Below are 22,106 nucleotides of genomic sequence, written 5' to 3'. Positions count from 1 at the left end.
ATTAATCCTAGCTAGAGTGCATCTGGAGAGAGGAACCGACGGATTACAATAAGAAAGCTGTCAGGATCACAACTAACCATTACCTGGCTAAGGTAAGGGCTGCCAGACGATCACACTTCACTGAGCGGATAAGCAAAGCTTCCAATCAGCAGGCGGAAATTTTCCATATAGTTCGCAATCTATCCAGAATTGGTCTGGGTGATGGGCCTCCCACTAATATCTCACCTGACCAATTTGCAGCATTTTAAAAATCAAAAGTGGAGGCCATCCGCCATGACCTCTCCCCTTTTTTAAATACAGTGGATTGAGCAGAGATGTCCAGCGCTCCGCCTTGCCCAGTTATTCTTGATATCTTTCAGCCTGTGATGCCTGATTTGGTGGACAAAGCACTTGATCGCTGTCAGGCCACCATCTCCTCCTTTGACCCTCCTTTGACCCTTGCCTGGCCTCGCTAATCAAAGCAGCCAGGCCTGTAACAACGAAATGGACCACAGCAATAATTAATGGGTTTCTCCAAGAGGGCAAGGTGTCATGAGTGCAGCTGAAGACCTGGAACCAGAAGGGTTAACTGAGGCTGAGGAGAATGCTGAGCAATCAGAAACACCTGAATTGCCTCCAGACAAACTTCAGGCCAGGCTTCGGGGAAGACTTAGGGCAAAAAGGTCAGAGAATCGCTCAAAGGCTGTCCACAGAAACATCCGTTCAACTAGCCCTGAGTATTGACAGGATGGAAAGGTTTCCAGCAGCTCAAGGAGCTGTTTTACTATAAAACAGCTCCTAGTCAGCTAGAATCTCTGTGGAAGCAATGAGTCAAACCCTCTGGCTTCCACCCAAGCTCCTACAACCTTGAACCATGTTCCTGACTCTGGACTCTGACCCTGGACTACGTTCTGTGAGTTGGTTTGGTAAATGGATATTGGCGTTGCATTCTTGGTATTCCTGACCTTGGACTGGTTTATTGGACTTCAGCTGTTATAACCCCCGGGAACGTGACACAAGATTCCTCTTGCCCTCAAGGAGACACTCATTAGGCCCATTAGGAAGAAACCAAATTTGGTGGTGGATGATATTGGAAATTATAGGCCCGTTGCCAATGTTTCTTTCCTTAGCAAAGTGGTGGAGAGGGTGGTGGCAGACCAACTTCAGATGCTTTGGGACAAAACCAACACTCTGGACCCATTTCAGTCGGGCTTCAGGCCACATTATGGCACAGAAATGGCACTGATCGCACTGTTGGATGACCTGTTGAGGGAGGCCGACAGGGGCAATATGTCCTTGTTGGTCCTCCTCGATATCTCAGCCACCTTTGATACTGTCGACCTTGGTATCCTCCTGGGGAGGCTCTCCGAGTTGGGAATCGGTGGCCTGGCGCTTGCCTGGCTCTGATCCTTCTTGGAGGACCGTCCCCAGAGAGTACAGCTTGGGGAGAATGTTTCGGCCCCATGGAGCCTCAATTGTGGGGTCCCATAGTGGGCACAGCCCCTGGATAGTCTCAGTGTCTTCACTCACAATTAGGTTTTGTCAGTTGCACACGGTAGGCAGATCCAGCGTTGCTGTTCTGCTGACGGAGCTGTTTCCACCAGCAAAATCAGGGGAGGGGGTTTCCTCTCCCTTACAGCCTCCAGTGTGTCCTTCAGACCTGGAGCAGCGGGATGGGAAAGCCCACCAGAAGAGGGTTTCAAGTGGCCTGGAGGAGCAACAAGGGGCAGGTATCTCCTAGTATGACACTGAATGTCTTAGTGGGACATGAGCAAGGTCTCATTTTATTTTATTTTATTTTTTTCATGGTGAAATCCTGTGTGTTCTTCCAGGAGCCCTCTTTGGTGGCTAGGCATGAATAAGCAAGCAATGAAAAGGAAGGTTCTTCCCAAGAGTCAGAGGTATGGAAATACGACAGTGCTTGAATTGAAGGGAAAGTTCATTTGAAAAGAAGAGACTGAGCCAATGAACTGTACAATAGAGTCTGGCAGGAAGGGTATCTTGTGCTGCTCCTCCTTCATACGATTCATGGTTTAGCTCTATAGAGCCCATCACCAGGAGTTCAGAATGTCCTCTGAACAAAAATGGATTTTTCTTCCTAGAGTGGGTCCCATAACCATCGTTGGAACCCAACGGTCTGGGCCCTGTAGCGATTCTGTCATCTGCCTATGCGGTTCTTGCTCGTCTCGGCTGAAACACCCTTTCCCTTGAGTCCGAGGATGGCCTTTGTCCTCTGGTCAAAGACCTGGCTGGGCAAGCCCTTAAAGCTGAGGAGGTTTTTAGAAAATTATGAATATGAAATATGATAGCTTCACTTTGAAATAAAGGATTAATGTGTGTTTTTTTCCCTCACACAATATTTTTCCTCACACAATCCAAAACTAAGTCACATAGAGATGACGCTTGTCCTATTTTCTTTCCAGGGAGCTGGAAGAGCCAGAGTGTTAGCTGACATCCAATCTAGGTCTTATTCCACGTTTGCTCAAGTAAGTGTGTAAAAAACCGTACTCCTTAATTCTCTGCTTTTGTAAGGAAGGATGCTTAAAATCTAGCCACCTAGAGTGGTCGTTCGACTAGACAGGCGGGGTATAAATACAATAAATACAATAAATACATTAAAAACATACGGCTGTCGTCTTATTGCCTTTTCCGTTTTTCTGCATGGTGGAGAAATTCTTGACTGTTCTGATCTATGTTTGGAAATATACATTGTTCTGATTCGCTAGATGAACTAGAAAAGTTTGCGTTAAAAACATAACGACAATGCCAAAAGTTTTCTGTGTCCCACTGGGAAAAATGTGCCCTGTAAGAAGCAGCTACAGATAGCAGGGCATCCAAGTCGCTTTGTATACCTCTAGAGCCTTGCCTTGCAAGGTAGGTACACTGCAAAGGCACATACACACCCCTCAATATGAGTGTTGTATAATTTTTGCCAAACTAGCAGACTATAGCACTGGTATATAAGGATTTAAAACACAACAAATTCCTTTTTACTCCCTGACCAAAATCCTGTTGCATGGCTGCGCCTTCGTAACTTCGTAACTGCGCCTCCTGATTCCTCCCCCCCTCCAACTGGGTCTGCCAAGCATTTCACAAGCCATTCACATGTTGGGATATATCCAAGGAAGCCATGGTTTCTAAGAACTCAAGAGCTGCACTGTGGCCCCAGCCTTGGCACGAACATTAGAATCTCCCAGGACAGGAATCCTCAGGGACCTCAGCGCCAACCCTGAGACAAGGTCTGTCTGCTCCAGACAGGAGAGTGCTGGGTTGCAAGGAAAATGGCAAGTCAGCATCCTCCCAAAGCTGTCTCTGGCTCCCACTGACATGTGGAATGCAGGGAATTTCTGACAGATTTGTGGATGACAAAAATTTGGTGGAATAGTTAAAACCCTGAAAGACTGAAGCAAAACTCTAAATGATCTTGATATGCTGGAGCACTGGGCTGAAAACTTCCAAGTCGGAACAGATTGTGAAGCGGTCATTGTGCTAGCACCAAGAAAACAAGGCAGTAATAACTAGAACCCAACACAGATTGGTCAAGCTCAGATCCTGCCAAACTTATTTGACAACTTTTTTTGATCAGGTCACCTCCCGGATAAACAGAGGGAATGCTGTAGACATATTCTATGTTAATTTCTCTTCCCCCCGCCTTCCTTCCCGGCTTCTCTACAACCGCCGCCCTTGAGGGGAGGGGAGGAGAAAAGGGCAGGAAGGAAGAGAAGACCCCAAGGGTGCAGGTGCGCCAGGGACCAAAGGCCCATGGGGGGAGGGGGGCCTCGTGGGGGGTTGATTGCTAAGCGATCACTCCAGCGATGGCCAAAAGTCCATCGCAAAGCGATTTCATCGCTCAACGGAGCGACTGCTAAGCGAGGCACCACTGTACATATATATCATTATTGGCCTCTCTCCATGTACTTCATACCTATTGGCTTCTCCACATGTACTTTATACTTACATTTTATTTGAATGGTATAATAACTTTCTTCATCCTTGGAATCCTTGGACCCCATTTGATTCTCCTGACCTTTGTGCCAGTGAGGCAAGGCAGCTCTCATACCGCATTTCTGCAAATCAAACATAGTAGATACAATGGCCTCTCTGACCCAGGCTACAGGAAGAGATATCACACCACAATTGGAAAACATTTAGAAAATATTTGAGTTTCGTTTCCCAAACATCCCAGACAATTAAGCTTTTTCTCTTCAGTGAGCACAACTATTTAGGAGACTGTAGGCATCCTTCAGTCTCAAGAGACTATGGTATCGTGCTCTGTATGGAGGTCTTGGAACAATGTCTTGTGTGGCTGAGAAGGCCAATTCGAGAGTGACAATCCCTTCCACACTGGAGACAAATCCAATCTGTCCCCTGTCCAGCTCCCTGGTTTTGCTTTTTTTGGGACTGCCTCTTTGCCTCGGTCTGCTGTACAAGTGTCTGTTCAAATTGGGAGAGGCCATGATGCACCGCCTGCCTCCAGGCTGAATGCCCAGACGTCAAGGTTTCCCATCTATTGAGGTCCATTCCTAAGGCCTTCAGATCCCGCTTGCAGATGTCCTTGTAACGCAGCTGTGGTCTCCCTCGGGGGCGGCTTCCCTGCACTAATTCTCCATACAGGAGATCTTTTGGAATCCGACCATCAGGCATTCTCACGACGTGCCCAAGCCAACGTAGACGGCGCTGTTTCAATATTGTATACATGCTGAAAATTCCAGCTCGTTCTAGGACTACTCTGTTTGGAACTTTGTCCTGCCAGGTGATACCAAAAATGCGTCGGAGACAACGCATATGGAAGGTGTTCAGCTTCCTCTCCTGCCGTGCACAAAGGGTCCAGGACTCGCTGCAGTATAGGAGTGTGCTCAGGACACAGGCTCTATAGACCTGGATTTTGGTGTATGCCGTCAACTTCTTATTAAGCCATACTCTCTTTGTGAGTCTAGAGAACATGGTAGCTGCTTTCCCAATGCGTTTATCCAGCTCGACATCTAGGGAGAGAGTGTCAGAGATTGTTGAGCCAAGGTACACAAATTCATGAACAACCTCCAGTTCTTGCATGGAGATAGTAATAGAGGGAGGTGAGTCCACGCCCTGGCACATGACTTGTGTTTTCTTCAGGCTGATAGTTAGTCCAAAGTCTTGGCAGGCCTTGCTAAAATGATTTATGAGTTGTTGGAGGTCTTCAGCAGAGTGGGCAACAATGGCTGCATCATCAGCAAAGAGGAAGTCCCGCATGCATTTCAGTTGGACTTTGGTCTTCGCTCTCAATCTAGTGAGATTAAAGAGCTTTCCATCTGATCTAGTCCGGAGATAGACACCTTCTGTTGCAGTTCCAAAGACCTGCTTCAGCATGACAGCAAAGAAGATCTCAAACAGGGTCGGCGCAAGGACACAGCCTTGTTTTAATCCGCTTCGTATGTCAAAGGGATCTGATGTTGAGCCATCAAAAACTACAGTGCCCTTCATTTCCTCATGAAAGGACCTGATGATATTAAGGAGTTGAGGTGGACATCCAATCTTGGGAAGTATTTTAAAAAGTCCATCCCCGCTAACCAAGTCAAAGGCCTTTGTGAGATCTATGAAGGCCACAAAGAGTGGCTGTTGTTGTTCCCTGCATTTCTCCTGCAGCTGTCGGAGGGAGAATACCATGTCAGTGGTGGATCTGTTAGCTCGAAAACCACACTGTGATTCTGGATAGACTCTGCAAGCACCTGAAGTCTCTTCAGCACAACACGGGCCAGCAGCTTCCCTACAACGCTGAGAAGAGAGATACCACGGTAGTTATTGCAGTCGCCCCTGTCGCCTTTGTTCTTATACAATGTGATGATGTTTGCATCCTTCATGTCCTGTGGTACTCCACCTTCTCTCCAGCAAAGACAAAAGACTTCATACAGCTCAGTGGTGATGATCTCTTTACAACACTTCAAAACTTCAACGGGGATGTTGTCCTTTCCAGGTGCCTTGCCAGAGGCAAGGGAATCCAAGGCTGCTTTTATTTCTGCTAAAGTTGGTTCACTGTCCAGCTCTTCCAAGAGAGGCAGGCACTCAATGTTATTTAGTGCCTCTTCCGTTACTACATTCTCTTTAGAATATAGCTCAGAGTAGTGCTGCACCCAGCGTTCCATCTGCTGTGCTCGGTCCTGGAGGATCACGCCTGTAGCAGACTTCAAGGGAGCAGATTTCTTCTGTATTGGACCTAAAGCCTGCTTGATACCATCATACATTCCCTTGATGTTACCTGTGTCCGCTGCTATCTGTATCTGAGAGCAGAGCTGAAGCCAATAATCATTGGAACCTCTCCTGGCAGTCTGTTGGACTTGGCTACGAGCAGCTCGAAGAGCCTGCAAGTTGTACTCACTAGGACAGGCTTTGTATGCTGCTAGAGCTCTCCTCTTATCCTCGATGGCTGGAATCAGCTCCTCTGAATGGGCTTCGAACCAGTCAGCCGTCTTTTTGGTCTTCTTGCCAAATGTGGACAAGGCAGTGTTATAAAAAGCGTTCTTGAAGTGTTCCCATCGTTCAGGTGCATTCGCATCAGCCGGGCCTGGAAGGGTTTCCTGAAGCGCTTGGGCAAATTCCTCCACTTTTCTTTGATTGCGAATCTTGTTGATATCTATATGTGGTTTTCCTTCCTTTTTAGTGTGATACAATCTCTTTGTTTGCAGTTTTATTTTGCTACACACCAGGGAATGATCAGTGTCACAATCAGCACTCTGGTAACTGCGTGTGATCGTAATACTAGATAGGCTAGAACGTCTAGTGAGGATCAAATCAAGCTGGTGCCAATGCTTCGATCTTGGATGTCTCCAGGAAACTTTGTGTTGAGGCTTTGTATTAAAGAATGTGTTGGTGACACAAAGACCATAATAACAGCAAAACTCCAGCAAACGTTGGCCATTTTCATTCATCTTCCCAATGCCAAAACGGCCTAGACAGGTGGGCCAAGAGTTGTGATCAGCACCAACTCTAGCATTAAAGTCTCCGAGAATGAACAGCGGCTCTCTCTCAGGGACTCTTTTGATAGTAGCTGCCAAATCGTCATAGAATTTGTCTTTGACTTCTGTTGTGGATGACAGTGTTGGTGCATATGCACTGATGAGGGTGACCAGTCCTGCTGATGAGCAGAGCTGCAGAGACAGGATTCTTTCACTCCCCACAGTAGGTGGAACAATGGATCTCAGCAGAGTATTTCTGACCGCAAAGCCAACACCATATTCCCTGGTCTCGTTCAATGGTTTTCCCTGCCAAAAGAATGAGAAGTTTTTTTCTTTGACAGATCCCATGTCTGGCAATCTCGTCTCTTGCAAGGCAACAATGTCCATCTGCAGTCTAATCAGTTCAATGTCGATAACAGCTGTCTTGTGCATGTCGTCTATTTCCTGCAGGTTGTCAGAAAAGCCAGGGGTCCGAACATTCCAGGTTCCCAACTTTAGGGCAGATGTTTTCTTCTGATTGTTGCATGGTGCATGGTTATTGATCTGTTTTTCGGCTCTCCCACCATTAGAAGTAGCCCCTGGCATCACGCTCTATGCCAATCGAGCAAAACGTATAACCAGTAACTGCTAGTTCCTGTGTTATTTCGACACTGTATGCAAAGCTGGAGTGTCCTCTCCAGAGCACGAAGCCTGGGTAGAATAATATGGAGGATAGGCTGTTACCCAAGCAGCAAATCCCCCCTCTCCACATCACTGAAATAGTCCAATGGAGAGGCAAGAGCCAATACAACTGGTTCCAGCGACGTCGCAGGAGTTGGCAGAACAACACAAACTGTCTACAGGACTCCGGCTCCGGATTTTGCCTCGAGGTTATCTCCTGAAGCCTTTTCCATCAGTGGATATAGCCACAAGGCAGTGGAGGTTTGAAATCAGAGTTTTCCTTCTCCTAGATGGGCTGCCTTACATGGCTCACGAGTCCCACCTACCCGGCCTGCTCCCTAATAGTGCGGAAGTATGATCCTACTCCTGAAGCATTCCTGCCCCCAGGTGTAAGAAATACTATTTGGCTATCCTATTTAGCAGATCAAAGTAAAAAAAAAATAGAGTGAGAGGCACTAATTTAAAGCCAAAGCCCTGCCCCCTCAGACCATGTGGTCAAAGGGTCAGCCTACCAGGAAAAACTCACCAATTAAAATGTCCCCCAAACACAGCTCCCTCCTGCCTCTGCTTCCTCTTCAGGAAAGGGGCTTAGAGCTTCTGCAGGCACTAATTTAAAGCCAAAGCCCCACCCCCTCAGACCAGGAAAGGCTATTTAGGAGACTATTTGGGAGATAAAATGGGCGCAGATGGCATGCATAGGGAGGAAGCACAGCCATCTACATTTTGACACCACCAGGAGAATTACTGTTTTTGAAGGTCATATATTGAGGCCCTTGAGGCCCAGAAAATGCTACATAAACATACCAAAGAGATAAGGAGAACCTAGGCACATCCTCTGCAGACTCATAGACTCTTTGGGGGTATATCATGACCCTGGGTCAAGGGGACATGGGGGGGGGGACCAGTATGGATATTCAACTATAGCCAATAGATTAGGCCCACGCAACATCTTTGGCCAATGGGCAGGAGGATCCAGATTTCCAGGTTCAAGGAACCAATCCGGATATTTCACTTTATGACTCTTTGTGAAAAACCTTGTAAAACACCTATGCAATTTCTGATCGGGGCTCTTTTCTGCTTTTAAGACGAAGGGCCCAGCTGTGCTTATAAATAAAGATTGGCTTTACTGGCAGCTGATTGTTGTGCATCTTAGTCTGTTGACTTTGCCGGAGAATCGAACCTTAAAATACTGGGCTAACACCTTCCTGCCAGAAGGGACGTTTTAAGCCTCCCGCTCCTCCTAGAAAGACGCCTTGCCCGAGATCCTGAAACCTGTTGGGGAAAACGCAGACCCCACCACCACCACACTCTCCCAGGGACCAGGGGAGTCTAATTACCAGAAGGCCACTAAATGAGCCGCTACTAAAACTCTGACGTGCGTTCATGGAGTCTGGAGAAAGAGGGAAGTTTCTCCAAGGGGGAGATTCCCATTTCCATGGGGGTGGAGGTGGGGGTGCGCAAATGCAGCATCCTGTGAAGTCCCTCTGGGAGAAAGTGACCAGGAGGAGCCCTGTGGAGCCCCGAAGTCGAAGGCCTTGGTTTCCTGGTGGTTTCAGGCCAATTCCCCCAGAAAGGGAGGGTACTCTGGGGGGGGTGGTGTCTCTGTAGCGTTCAGCCCTGCCCTCCCCTGTCCGTCACCGCTGAGCAGTGGAAAGGGAGCCAATGAGTGAAGGGAAGGCGGTGCCAAAGGGGGAGGAGCTTGGATATAAATGAGGGTGTATATGGAGTACGTGAGGTAGTCAGTATGTGAGTCAGGAGGGAGATCAAGAGCTTTGGGGGAGTCGGTGAGAGGAGGGTTCTGTGTATTAGTGAGTCCGGTGAGTGAGAGAGTTTGATTGGCAACTTGTGATTTACCTGTGACTTATTATTAATCAAATAAAGAAGTTTAAGTTTGAAAGAAACACGTGTTTCAGTGATTAATTGGTGGCAGCACTTGAGAAGAAGAGTGAGCACCTCCTGGAGGCCTTTCAAGGGAACCCCCCCCCCCTTGGTCCTCAGCCCCACTTTTTCTCCCCAGGGAGCCCAACCCCCCCTCCCTGCCTTGGGGTCCATGCAGGGCATAACGGGGGGGGGAGGGGAGGGCTCTGCTTGCCCTCTCTCCAGCCCCCCCCCCCCGCTCTCCCCTCTCCCTCCAGCCCTTCGCCCTCTTTAATGGCAGGGGGCGCTCTTCCTCCTCACTTCCTTTTCACCTGTTGCTGGGCGGAAGCCCTCCAGGGCTGGGTAACCTTGGGAGTCCCCCTGCCCTATTATGGCTTCTATGAGGGGGTTGCCTGGCAACCTGGCGACGCGCAGGGCGGAGAGGTTCTGGCTCCGCCCAGAAGACAAAGGAGACCCAATGAGCGCTCGCTCCTCCTCCTGCTCTTTTCGCGTCACCTGTCTCTGGGCAGAAGCCCCTCCCTCTGGAAGGCTGGCTGGGCAAGAACCCCCGTTTCCCCCCCTTCCTTCCCCCTCGCGTGACTGACAGGCTGCCCTCCAAGCCCCACCCAGGGCTCGTCTCTGCGCACGCGCCGGATCCCCTCCCTGGCTGCTCGGCTGGCTCTCCCTCCCGCGCATGCGTTCCTCTTCCCCACAGAGGGGGGGCGTAGGTTAGAGGGGGAGGGGTCTGTGGCGCGTGCGCAGTGGAGAAGGCGGCCAGAACGTCTCGCCTCAGGAAGGCGGTTGGGCGAGTTTTAGGAGCCGCTGATTTTCCCTCAGGAGAGAGAGAGAGAAAAAACGTGAGGAGGGGAATGCGCTGTTGTTCTCCGTCGGGTTCAGGGGTTCACTGGTGCCGGCCTCTTATCTGTGTGTCTTCAGGTCCACACCCTGCCCTTTTAAAGGCTTCTGTGACAGGCAGAAGTTCAACAGGGCGGGGCTTTTCCTCCGGTCCCAACCGTCTCCTTGTTCCCCACACGTTTGAATGGGGCAAGAGAAAGACTCCTCCGCCCCCCAGGGACGAGGCTGGGCGGGAGATTTGTGGTACGAAGGAGACGTGGGCCAGCCCTGGGTTTTTGAGGGGGGGTCACATCTCGGAGTTTGGCGGGGAAAGCCCCCCCCAGAAAGGAAGCCACCTTGGGGGGGTTCTTTCCTAATGACTCAGGCTCAACTTCTGCTCCATTCAAAATGGTGTCACTCATGCCAAGCTCAGGCCATGAGAGCGAAGGACACGGGCACTTCCTGGCGGGTGACGCCCAGCGTTGTTTAGTCCTCCATTTCAGCCATATCGAATTAGGAGACAAATTGGAATCTGCGTCTGCTTTTCCAAAGATTAGTCACATCCTGCCACTGTATGCTAATCAAATATTGGAAGTGTTTGCTCATTCACAACATAAGAACATTATGGCAATTAACAAAATGATCACCTATCATTAGGGACTTCTGTATGGGCTCCGCAGTATTGATTTTCAAGAGCTTCCTCAGATCAAGTTCACTTCCACCTACAGCATTTTTGGCAAAATGATACTGGATTCCCATTTGGGTAGCTAGGTTTTCTTTTTGTCCTTGCTGATTAGGCTAGCTCATGATTAAAAGGAAAAAAGCAACGGATGGTGAATCCATGATTCCAGACATCCTTTTTCACCCTGTTCCTAAGGTTCATCTCCTACCTTACCTACCTGGACTACTTGTATTTCCTGTGGGAAAATCCCTGAAATGAGGTTGCAGGTAAACACCTGATATGTTGTAAGCCCTTGGCAAACCCATTCATGCATGTGCTGATCAGGTGCGCCTTTTAGGTAAAAAGGTTACCCTGGGCAAACGGTCTCTGGACAAGTGGACTGAACTGGCCTAGATGTATGGCCTGTGAACTAGATTATTGACCAGCCTGCGGACTGACACTTTGGCTTGTTTCCCTGATGATAGGAAAGTGTGAAGGCAAGAGGAGAAGGGGGCGACAGAGGACAAAATGATTGGACAGTGTCATCAAAACGACCAACATGAATTTGACCCAACTCTGGGAGGCCGTGGAAGAGAGGAGGGCCTGGCGTGCTCTGGTCCATGGGGTCACGAAGAGTCGGACATGACTTAACGACTAAACAACAACAACAAAGTCCTTAAGCCTCAGCAATGCATAGTATCCATGCCATGGACAAGCCTGACCATTAAAGAACTCTTTACTGTGTATTTTGAAAGTACTTAAACATGGGCTTTGTGAGTCTTCATGTGAAGGAGGAGTGTGCCAGTGAGCCATCCATGATAATAGAGGCTATAGAAGGAGGAGAGGATAAGGGGAGCGAGGAAGAGATGGTGACTAAAGAAGTGACAGTTACGGAGGAGGCGGGGGAAGTTGAATTAAAAGAGAAGGTGGGAAAAGTGGAGATTTGTCTAGTGGAAGAGGAAAGAAGGTGGAGTAAGAGGTGACAGTGTGGGAAGAGGATATAAGTGAGGAAGAGGTGCATTGGTTCAGTTCAGTGCTACAGGTGTATGAGAGAAAGAGGGAGGAGGCATGAAGGAGAGAGATTATGTAGACTCCAGACTGCTGAGGAATTTCCCCAATGTGAAAGTGGACTGTTGCCAGAGCCGAAGCTGTAGGGAGACAAGCCGGCCCAGTTCAAGACCCAAGAATGGACTGTGATTATGGCACAGCGAAAGTTAGTATTGCAAAGAGAGACTGAGATAGCCCACAACTGTTTCTATGACAGACCCAACGAGCGAGGCTGGGTGAGGCACTCATGTTGCGGGATGATTTGTGTCCTGAGAAGTACTTCTCCCCAAAGACCGACATACAGGGAATGGTGTGGGTGAACGGCCCATTGAGTCTGTGGGAGTTTTGGTTCATCTAGTTATGGCCTGTTGCCAGAGTTGAGAGTCTTTGATCCTATGAGTAATGGGCTGGAAGAGATTGGTGATAATGAAAGTGACAGTTTAAAGGTTATTAAGACGTCTCCCGTTTTATTTCCCACCGAAAATGAGGAGTTGCCTAAAGAGAACTCTGAAGATTTTATAATTAATGGTTGTTGTGGGTTTTTCCCTGGAAAAGACCTTAATGTTGGGAAAGTGTGAAGGCAAGAGCAGAAGGGTGTGATGAGATGGGTTTTTGAGTTAAAGTCTTGTAAGGAATATGGGGTTTTGTAATTAAGAAATGAGCCAGAAAGGTTCCTTCTTGGTTCTTTGTATAAAATATCTTTGCTATGCTGACAGGTTGTTTTCTTGGCGAGCGGAGAGAATGTTATTCTGATAGCCTGAGAAAAGGACTCGGTGTGATTAGAATTGTTGTGACTTTCTGCGAAACCACAGTAAACCCAAATAACATCTGGTGTGTATGGGAAAGAAGTCATGTGGTGTAACAGGACTGTTTGCCTAGTAACGAACTCTGATTGGATGACATCGTGGGAAGGTGCAATAAGCCCTTGCCAGTTACTCTTGAAAAAGGAACTTTTTGCCTATGGACATTGTCATTCAAGACCGACTCTTCATTCATTCGTGACACATGGGACTAACCTTTACTATACTGGATTACCCTTGGACTTATGGGCTTTTTCCTAAGGACTATGCATGGACTATTTCCTATGGACTGTTACCCATGGAATATTCTTTATGAACTTCTTTTCTTGAAATACTTCATATGGACTATACTCTTGGACTTTCCTAAGGATAATGGGACTTTTACTGAATCTTTCTTTTTAGTACAGGATTTTTGTTCTACAGGATCACTGAGGACTATAGCCTTTTTATAACCTACTTGGATTATTTTGTTTTTACTAATGAATTACTGGACTGGAACTGCTTTTATTCTTTTTAATGGCTTTTTGTATTCTTGTAAGGTTTTTGAACACTTTTCTATTTTTCATGTTTTCTTTGCCTCACTACAGAGTTGTAAATAACTAACCAGCACAATGGTAGTTTAATTGCTTTGGTTTAGTTTGGCTTTGATACTTAGAAACATGCTTATTCTTTAATAAATTAAAGATTATAAAACTCAATTGGTTTTCTGAACAGTACACTTGTCATAGGGTCATCTGAGAGTGCTGCCTCGGCCTAGCTTACTTAGAGTCCTGCCTGTGGTGCAAGATAAGTCTCAGGACTACAAAGCCCACATGGTTTTATTTCAGCAATGGAGAAAGGGCACAAGGGTATCTTGTGTGGGCAGACTTGTAAGAGGGAGTGTTGTAGCATGGCTAGCTGAGTTTGGACTCACTCAGCCCATTTTAGCATGTGCAAACTCCTGATTGCTCTCTGTCCAGGCTTACACGTGTGTTTTCAAACCCGTGTTTGCTGACAAAGGGGACGACAGAGGATGAGATGGTTGGACAGTGTCACCAAACCAACCAACATGAATCTGACCCAACTCCGGGAGGCAGTGGAAGATAGGAGGGCCTGGCGTGCTCTGGTCCATGGGGTCACGAAGAGTCGGACACGACTAAACGAATGTGGGTTTTTTGGGCCCTTTGGCTGTGTTCTGTTCTGAAAATAATGTTATAATTATTTTTATTAAGAAAATATAGATTCATAGAAACAGTTTGTTTGCAAAGGCATAGCATAAAACATATCCAAAGATTCCAATAGTTAAATAAAGCTGGTATTTCTCATTAAAATATAAAAAACTAAATTGTAAGCTAAGTATCTTCTAAGAAGGGCTATTCACCTCTTTCTGTCTCTACATTCTGTAAGCATTCTCTCCCATAGCACTTTCCATTCTGAAACTCCCCTCTCCAAACTTGCAAAGCTAACAGAAGCTTCCTTTACAACCTATCATCCATCTTTTTCTGCATCACTTAGCCCTCCTTCTTAACACTTCATAGCTTTAAACCAGGGGTCAGGGAACTTTTTTACCTTTTACCCCCCCCCTCAAAATTTATATATGCCGACATTACCCCCTTGATTCGAAAGGAAGGAAATCATACATTATTTGAATTAAAAATATTACTGAATCTACACAGGCTGTGTACCGAACTAGCAAGATGCACCAAATTTGATAAAGATGTGCACTATTTTTGCTGGAACACATTGCACTCCAGCCATGGTGTGCTATAGGGAATAGCACGGTGTCCAATGTGCCTAGCAAGTTGCATTAAATTTTTGCTAGCTCGTAGAGGATTTAATCATCAGTGGCTGCCGGAGTGGTGCTAGCAATGACATGCTTGCTAGAGACAGCCAACGCAGAATTGGAGGGCGGGTTTTCCCTACCACTTTAATCATTCTATGTGTGGTGTGCAAAAAGGAACAAACCAGGCTAAAGGTCATGTCACCCACCCTGGCGCCACAGCCCAATATCAAAGGACCAATGTAGGGACAGGCCCATGACCGCCGTGGCATCCATCCACACCCATGCCTCCGCATGCATGTATGCAGGCGTGCTGGGTCACGGCGGGAGTGGTATGCCACCATTGGTCCCATTCTGCCCCAGTGGTCTTGCATAAAGTAAACTGAGGCACCAGAGGGCAGAGACCCTGCTGATATTGAGGGAGTTTCTGTAGAGGAGGGCACCACCCCTGCCCTGCCCGGATGCTGGGATGGAGGAACCTGGGAAGCACACCTGGGAAACGAGGGCGGCTCTCCTTTCCTCAGGTCAGCCTTTCCCTCTTCTGACAGGTCTAACGTGGACTCCGATTTATTTTTGATCTGCCCCGTTTTTAACAGCCCCATGTGCAGATCAGAAAATCGGATGATAGGGCTACCTCAATTCTGCTGGCTGAGAGGAGGAGGAGGGGTAACAGACCGTCTTCCACCCAATATCATCACAACTGGTATAACCCCACTCTGAGAGCCTGGATGTCTTTTCTCTTTTTTCAGCTAAAGAAAGTGGGCATGGCTGGATCTGGACCAAAGAGCTTTGCGCAGAGAAGTCACGGAGGAGATCCGCCGGATGCTGGACACTCTTGGTAAGCAGTCCTTTCTCCTACAGTTGGAGAGGCTGTATCTTTTAGTAAAACAACCGTTTTAAACATTGAGACATTTAGTTGCATCTCTTCTATTTCACCATTTCACATTGTGTTTTTTGTCTGGCTTATGTGCTGTTAAGGATTAAAACATTGAGATACATTTTTAAAATTTAACTAAAATCTATGGCAGGACTTATTGTGTTCAGATGTAACACATAAGATGGATGCCTTAGAACGGCCAGACTGCCATTGAACTAGCAGGAAGAGGATACTTGATTGTCGGGAGGTATCAGTAGCAAGAAGACAGAACGGAGTCATAAAACAGAACAGCTTCTGATAGTAGACCATCAGAGATAATACATTTAACATGCTCAGAGGCTAACATAATGTCTTTCATTGTAAACCCCTACCTTGTAGATTCATTGTATGCTTATACCTTGAAGATTGATCTCTGTAACAAATTGAACTACAGTGGTGCCTTGCTTAACGAGTGCACCGTATAGCGATGTTTCCGTATAGCGATCCCTTTTTCGGGATCGCTATACGGAAACATACCCGATCTTCGCAATGGGGAAAACCCGCATTGCGAAGATCGGGTATTGCGGCGGCCATTTTGGAGCCGCCGAAAGCCCGGAAATGGCTGCCGGCAGCCGTTTTCGCGCCCTGCCCTCGCTTAGCGAAGGCACGAAAATGGCTGCCGGCACCTGGAATCCTCGCTGAACGGGTAAGTAACGAAGGTATTGGAACGCATTAAACGAAGTTTAATGCGTTCCAATACCTTTTCCCTACCCGTTTAGCGATGATTCCGTATAGCGAGGGTTAATCCGGAACGGATTAACCTCGCTATACGGGGCACCACTGTAATATGCTTTATATTTAGCAACTAAGACAGTGCTTAACAGAAAGTAGTATTCTGATTGTTGAAATGTTTCAAAATGTATCCCGTCGGCAATGCATCACAGATTGCTGAAACTCATTATTGATAAGAGGTATCTTTGAACAAGTCCGTCAAATGCATATCCTGAAGGTTGGCCAGAGAAGGGAACAGGACAAACCTAACACCCTCGGACAATAGGAGGGGGGAACCATGAGTTTACACTTCAAAGGGCAATAGCAGAGAGGAACCATGAGTTTACATTTCAAAGGGTACACGATGCTAGTTTCCATCTCTGAATGTGAGATAGGACAGACCACAGGAAACATTACAGGGTAATATAGAACAACATCCCTGCATAGCTATAGATATTTGGCTCCCTTCTCTAAACAGAATAACAACTGGGTCATTCAATCCTAAGCAGACGGAGCCCTCAAGGACGTTTATGGAGACAAATGCCCCAGATGGGTGACCCTAATAAGCGTGGGGAGGAAACGAAAACACCTCCAATCTAACAACTTTGAACCTTTTACATATACGTAGAAATGTAACATAAACATGAGAAGGGAGATAAAACTGACACGAGGGCACAATATGGGCATCGTATTCTGGCCAATTAGGAAAACCCACGGAACCTCTCTGGCCAATAATCAGGAGAAATTTAGGTTAAGGGTTTAAGGAACCAATCAGGTCAAGACCTCTGCAACACCCTATCCCCAACGCTGTATATTGAAACTTATATAATGATTATGCTTCTCGTTGTTCGGGGCTCATCTCTGATTTTAGGAGATTGGGCCCCAGCTGTGTATTTCAATAAATTGGCATAATAGACAGCTGGTCTTTGCATCTCAGTCTGTGTTCTTCTCCGGATAAAAGGACCCGTTTTGGGGAGTAACACTTCAAGGGAGTCCAAGGTTGCTGAGTCCGATTTCCTGCCAAAGGTGGAGATCCACATTGCTAAAAAGGTAGGCATCCATCATCCTCTGTTTGAAAATGTTCAACGAAAGGATACTCCAGTGTCCGTTCTACTGCCGAATGGCTTGTGCCCTCAAGAAGTTCTTCCTCATGTTTAGACTAGACAAAATGTCCCTTCTTGTAATTTGACTTCAGGTCCTCCCCTCTGGAGATGCTGAAAACAACCTTGCTCCACATTCCAGGTCTTCAAGTACTGGAAGGCAGCCTTCCTATCATGCCTCAGTCTTCTCTTCTCCAGGGTAAAGACCCTCGTTTCCCGGCCCCTTCCCTGTCAGCCTTCCAAGAAAAGGCGAAAGACCTCCATCTCCTCAGGCAGGCTTTGTTGACAATTGCAACTGAACCCCTGATCCCCATTTGAGCAGACAGTTTTGATCTTTTCCATGTTTTCATGTTTTCACCTATTTAATTGTCTTTTAAAGCATGTATTGTTTTATTTGTCTTTTAATATTTTGACTTATTGTGCCCTGATGGCTCCCCTTTCCCCAAGAAGACCAAGGGCAGGGCTCTTAATTATTATTCTTAATAATTATTATTACCCCTCCCCCTTCCTACCCCCCTCGCCTCCCTTCAGGAAACCCCTAAGGGAGGGGGAAGGGGAGGGACCATAGAGCCAAGAGGAGATAGAGGAGCGCCTTTTCAGGTGGACCGGAAGTGGAAGCTGGGCAACTTCCGTCCTCTCTCTCTCTCTCTCTCTCTCTCCCACCTCTATGGTCTTCCCCGTTTCCCACCAGAGGACTGGGAAGGAGGCACAGGAGGTCGGTAGGGGTGTGTGTGTGTCTCTGTGTGTGTGTGTGTGGTCGGAGGGGATTTCCAAAAATGAACAAGAGTGGGCCCCCCCCACTCCCCAGAGACCGCGCGTGGGGGGGGGAGGAATGGGTCTTTTCCAGGCCATCGGGTGGAAGAAGCGCAGCAAAGACAAATGCCCCCCCCCACGTTGCTCCGCCTGGAGGGAAGGAAGGAAGAAGAGGGGGTCAGGATCCCACCTGGGGGGGGACAAGGAAGCTCGCCGGGATCCTTCCCCATGCCATGTTTTAGAGTTTGCGTGCATGCAGGGAATCATCCTCTGGGGGGGGTTGTTTTATCCCCCCCATGCCCTTTCCCTTTCTTGCTTTCCTGCCTTCTTTCGGGGAGGGTTGCAAAGGGAAGGAGAAGGGGCCACTGGGTCTCTTCCCCCCCTTTATTCTCTTCCTCCCCCCTTTTCGTCCCCAGACAAAGCCCCCCCCCAGGGTCCCTGTGTGTGAGTTAGTTGTGTTGTGTGGTGGGTGGGATTTCCAAGCATGAACATTAGGGGGGCCCATTCCCCTGGGAGGGTCCCCTCTGGGCAATCCAATGGGGGGGAATAAACATAGCAAAGCCCACCCGCATTGCTCCGCATGGAAGGAAAGGACACCCTCCCCCTCTTCCTTTCTTACTTGGGGGTCATGCTCCCACCGGGGGGGGGCAAGAAAGCTCGCTGGGATCCCCTCCATGCCATGTGTGTGTAGAGGGAATCGTCCTCCGGGGATATGTACTCATAAGGGATTTGGGTTAGATTATACCTGATGAACCCAGTGGTTTTTTCCTACTCTCTTCAGTTTAAGCTTGAATTTTGCTATGAGAAGCTGATGATCAGAGCCACAATCAGCTCCAGGTCTTGTTTTTGCTGATTGTATAGAGCTTCTCCATCTTTGGCTGCAGAGAACATAATCAATCTGATTTCCATATTGCCTATGTGGTGATGTCCATGTGTAGTCGCCTCTTGTGTTGTTGGAAAAGAGTGTTTGTGATGACCAGCTTGTTTTCTTGACAAAACTCTATTAGCCTTTGCCCTGCTTCGTTCTGAACTCCAAGGCCAAACTTACCTGTTGTTCCTTTTATCTCTTGACTCCCAACTTTGGCATTCCAGTCCCCTACAATGAGAAGAAGATCTTTCTTTGGTGTCAGTTCTAGAAGGTGTTGCAAATCTTCACAAAATTGTTCAGTTTCAGTCTCCTCAGCAATGGAGGTTGGTGCATAAACTTGGATTATTGTGATGTTGAAAGGTCTGCCTTGGATTCATATTGACATCATTCTATCCTTTCTGAGATTATATCGCAGTACAGCTTTTCCCACTCTTTTGTTGACTATGAAGGCTACTCCATTTCTTCTATGGGATTCTTGCCCACAATAGTAGATATGATAATTGTCTGAATTGAATTTGCCCTTTCCCGTCCATTTTAGTTCACTGACACCCAGAATGTCAATGTTTATTCTTGCCATCTCCTGTTTGACCACATCCAGCTTCCCAAGGTTCCTAGATCTCACATTCCAGGTTCCGATGCAGTATTTTTTGTTGCAGCATCGGACTTTCCTTTCACTTCCAGGTGCATCCACAGCTGAGCGTCCTTTCGAACCACCACTCTTTCAATATTAATTCCTGTTGGTTACTGTGTCTCTAAGAGATCATGATTTGTGTGACCAAAGGGTCATTTACGCACTAGATTTATCTCACATTAATGCTACAGGAACCTTTCCCGAGGGGTGGAGGCAGAGCATAATTTTCCCAATTTATAAAAAAGGTGATAAATCCATCCCCCAGAACTACCCCCCAATCAGCTTATTGGATATCAGCTCCAAGCTCTATACCCATCTTCTTCATCAGAAGCTGGCTAAATGGATGGAGAAAAATAATATCCTTCACCAGGAACAAGGAGGTTTTAGGAAGGGCCATAGCACAGTAGATCAAATCTACGTGCTACACCATCTAGTATGCAAATACACCACCAGGCCATTCAAATGGCTCTTCACAGCTTTTATTGACTTCTCTTGTGCATTTGACACAGTCACCAGAAACCGCCTGTGGGACAAGCTCACAGAGACCAACATCGATAAGAGACTCTTAACCCTAATACAAGAACTATACTCCAGCACAACGTTGAGGGTAAGGATTAGCACAGATGGCAGGCTGACAGAGGAAATTCATACTAACAAAGGGTTAAAACAAGGGTGCTTACTCGCACCCCTACTTTTTAACTTTTGTATTAACAATATTGTAACAGCTTTAAACCATCCAGATCATTTCCCCCCTCAACTGGGAATTATAAGATTGCAAGCCTTATATATGCTGATGACATTGTATTACTATTTATGAACAAAAAGGGACTGAAGAGAAGCTTAAATAAGTTCCAAGAGTTTAGCCACCTAGAGCAACTAAAAATAAATTACACAAAATCTAAAGTGATGATTTTTGGAAAGCATCCCCCCAAATTTAGCTGGACTATAGGCGAAAACAAAATAGAACAAGTCCAGACCTTTAAGTACCTAGGAGTGCATTTTGATGAAAAAACTGATGGAAATCCCAGATACAGAGCATGAAAATATCGGCTCAGAAATCTAGCCATGCTCTGGTCAAATTTTTCCATCTCAAAGCTGGTAAACTCATAACCCCAGCTTTACAAGTTTTTCCAGGGAGGGTCATCTCTCAAATGCTTTATGGAATTGAGATCTGGGGTGTAAATCAGAACAACCTACACCACCTTGAAGTAGGACAGAATAAATTTCTGAGGCACATCCTCGCGCTACCCCAGGGGACCCCAGCAGCTTTTCTCAGAACAGAGACAGGTATGGTGTCCATTAAAGCCAGGGCAACGCTAGCTATACTCTGTTATGATAAGAGGGTGATGGATATGCCCGACCACCGTCTACCCAAACGTTGCATGGTAGAGCCATGGAAGAGTGGCGGCTGGGCAACCTCAGTTCAAGCCCTACTAACATCTAAATCCCTCTCAACCGATATTTTTGTTTTCTCTGGGGTGAAAAGAATGTTGAGGGACTGGCTCTACAAATTGGATAACGACCAGGACTCATCCTTAATCCACTCTTCAAATTTCTCTCAGTGGTACCACCTGCTGAAAACAAACCCCTCAAGGGCGCAATATTTACAAACACTTACTTTTCCCTCCTTGAGAACCGCATTCACAGAACTCCGTGACCAAACCGTGCCAACCGCTGTCTTAGACGGCAGGTGCACGAATGTCCCCAAGCATCTCAGGCTGTGTACCTGCGGAGCAGGTGAGATAGAGGATGCTGTCCACTCTTTACTTAACTGCCAGCTCTCTCAAAACCCCAGAGGAAAAACTTCTGGGTAACAGTTTGGCGGCTCTACAGGAGGAAAGCATCCCCCCCCCCCAGACAAAGGTGGTCAGGTTACTTTCGGATTGTGGCCCATATATCACTTACAGAAGGGGGGGGGGAGGCGAGCCTGAGAGGAATGCGGGAGAAAACACACAACACACAAAGAGGGGGGGGGCCTGGGGGGCCTTCCTGGGGCTCGGAGTATCAGGATCTCGGGCCCCCTCTCCCCCCCCCCCCGAACTTCCCATCTCTATTTCATTTCTTTGGAGGGGAGCGGGCGGGTATTTCACTCCTTTTGGTGGGGGGGGAATATCTTTCTAGGGTCGCCCCACCACCACCCTTCCCTTTCCCTTTCTCCCCCCCCCGAAAATAAAGGCCCCAAGTGACCCCCACCTCCGTCCGGATCCTAAGGCGGGAAATCCTGCGCGGGAAGAGACAGCGAGAGAGAGAGAGAGAGAGAGAGAGAGAGAGAGAGAAAGGAGGGAGGGGGAAAAGGAGGGAGGGAGGGAGGGAGGGAGGGGGGGCACGGTAATGCAGCGCCGGAAGCAGCCCTCTCCTCCTCCTCCTCCTCCTCCTCCTCCCGCTCCTCTCACACTTTCGTAGCTCTACGTTCCCTCCCCTCCCAACCAATCGCCGCTGAGAAGAGGAGGGGGGAGGGGTTTTTGTCTCTTTGTGTTCGGGGAGGGGGAGGGGGAGGGGCCCCCTGGGGAGGGGAGGGAGGGGAGGGAACGTAGAGCTACGAAAGCTGTAGAGGAGGGGAAGGAGGGGTTTGCTTCCGGGGTGCGTTCCTCCCCACCGGAA

The 22,106-nt window shown here is 47.6% G+C and overlaps 3 long non-coding RNA genes across 3 annotated transcripts; 2 read left to right on the top strand and 1 right to left on the bottom strand.

Annotated features, from left to right (window-relative positions):
* The first annotated feature begins 1,809 nt into the window (after positions 1-1,809).
* LOC144585005 (uncharacterized) lies at positions 1,810-2,601 on the top strand. The gene is made up of 2 exons (XR_013539512.1): positions 1,810-1,880; positions 2,403-2,601. It is a non-coding gene; the product is annotated as an uncharacterized LOC144585005 (long non-coding RNA).
* Positions 2,602-10,624: 8,023 nt separating this feature from the next.
* LOC144585000 (uncharacterized) lies at positions 10,625-21,488 on the top strand. The gene is made up of 2 exons (XR_013539506.1): positions 10,625-15,364; positions 17,091-21,488. It is a non-coding gene; the product is annotated as an uncharacterized LOC144585000 (long non-coding RNA).
* On the bottom strand, positions 15,037-21,883 carry LOC140702941 (uncharacterized). Its single transcript, XR_012082207.2, has 2 exons — positions 21,699-21,883; positions 15,037-21,332 (listed from the first exon to the last, which is right to left on the bottom strand). It is a non-coding gene; the product is annotated as an uncharacterized LOC140702941 (long non-coding RNA).
* Between the last annotated feature and the right edge of the window lie 223 nt (positions 21,884-22,106).

Source organism: Pogona vitticeps, chromosome W, assembly GCF_051106095.1.
Source record: "Pogona vitticeps strain Pit_001003342236 chromosome W, PviZW2.1, whole genome shotgun sequence".
NCBI classification, from domain to species: domain Eukaryota; kingdom Metazoa; phylum Chordata; class Lepidosauria; order Squamata; family Agamidae; genus Pogona; species Pogona vitticeps.
This window is presented reverse-complemented; position numbering and strand designations above follow the sequence as displayed.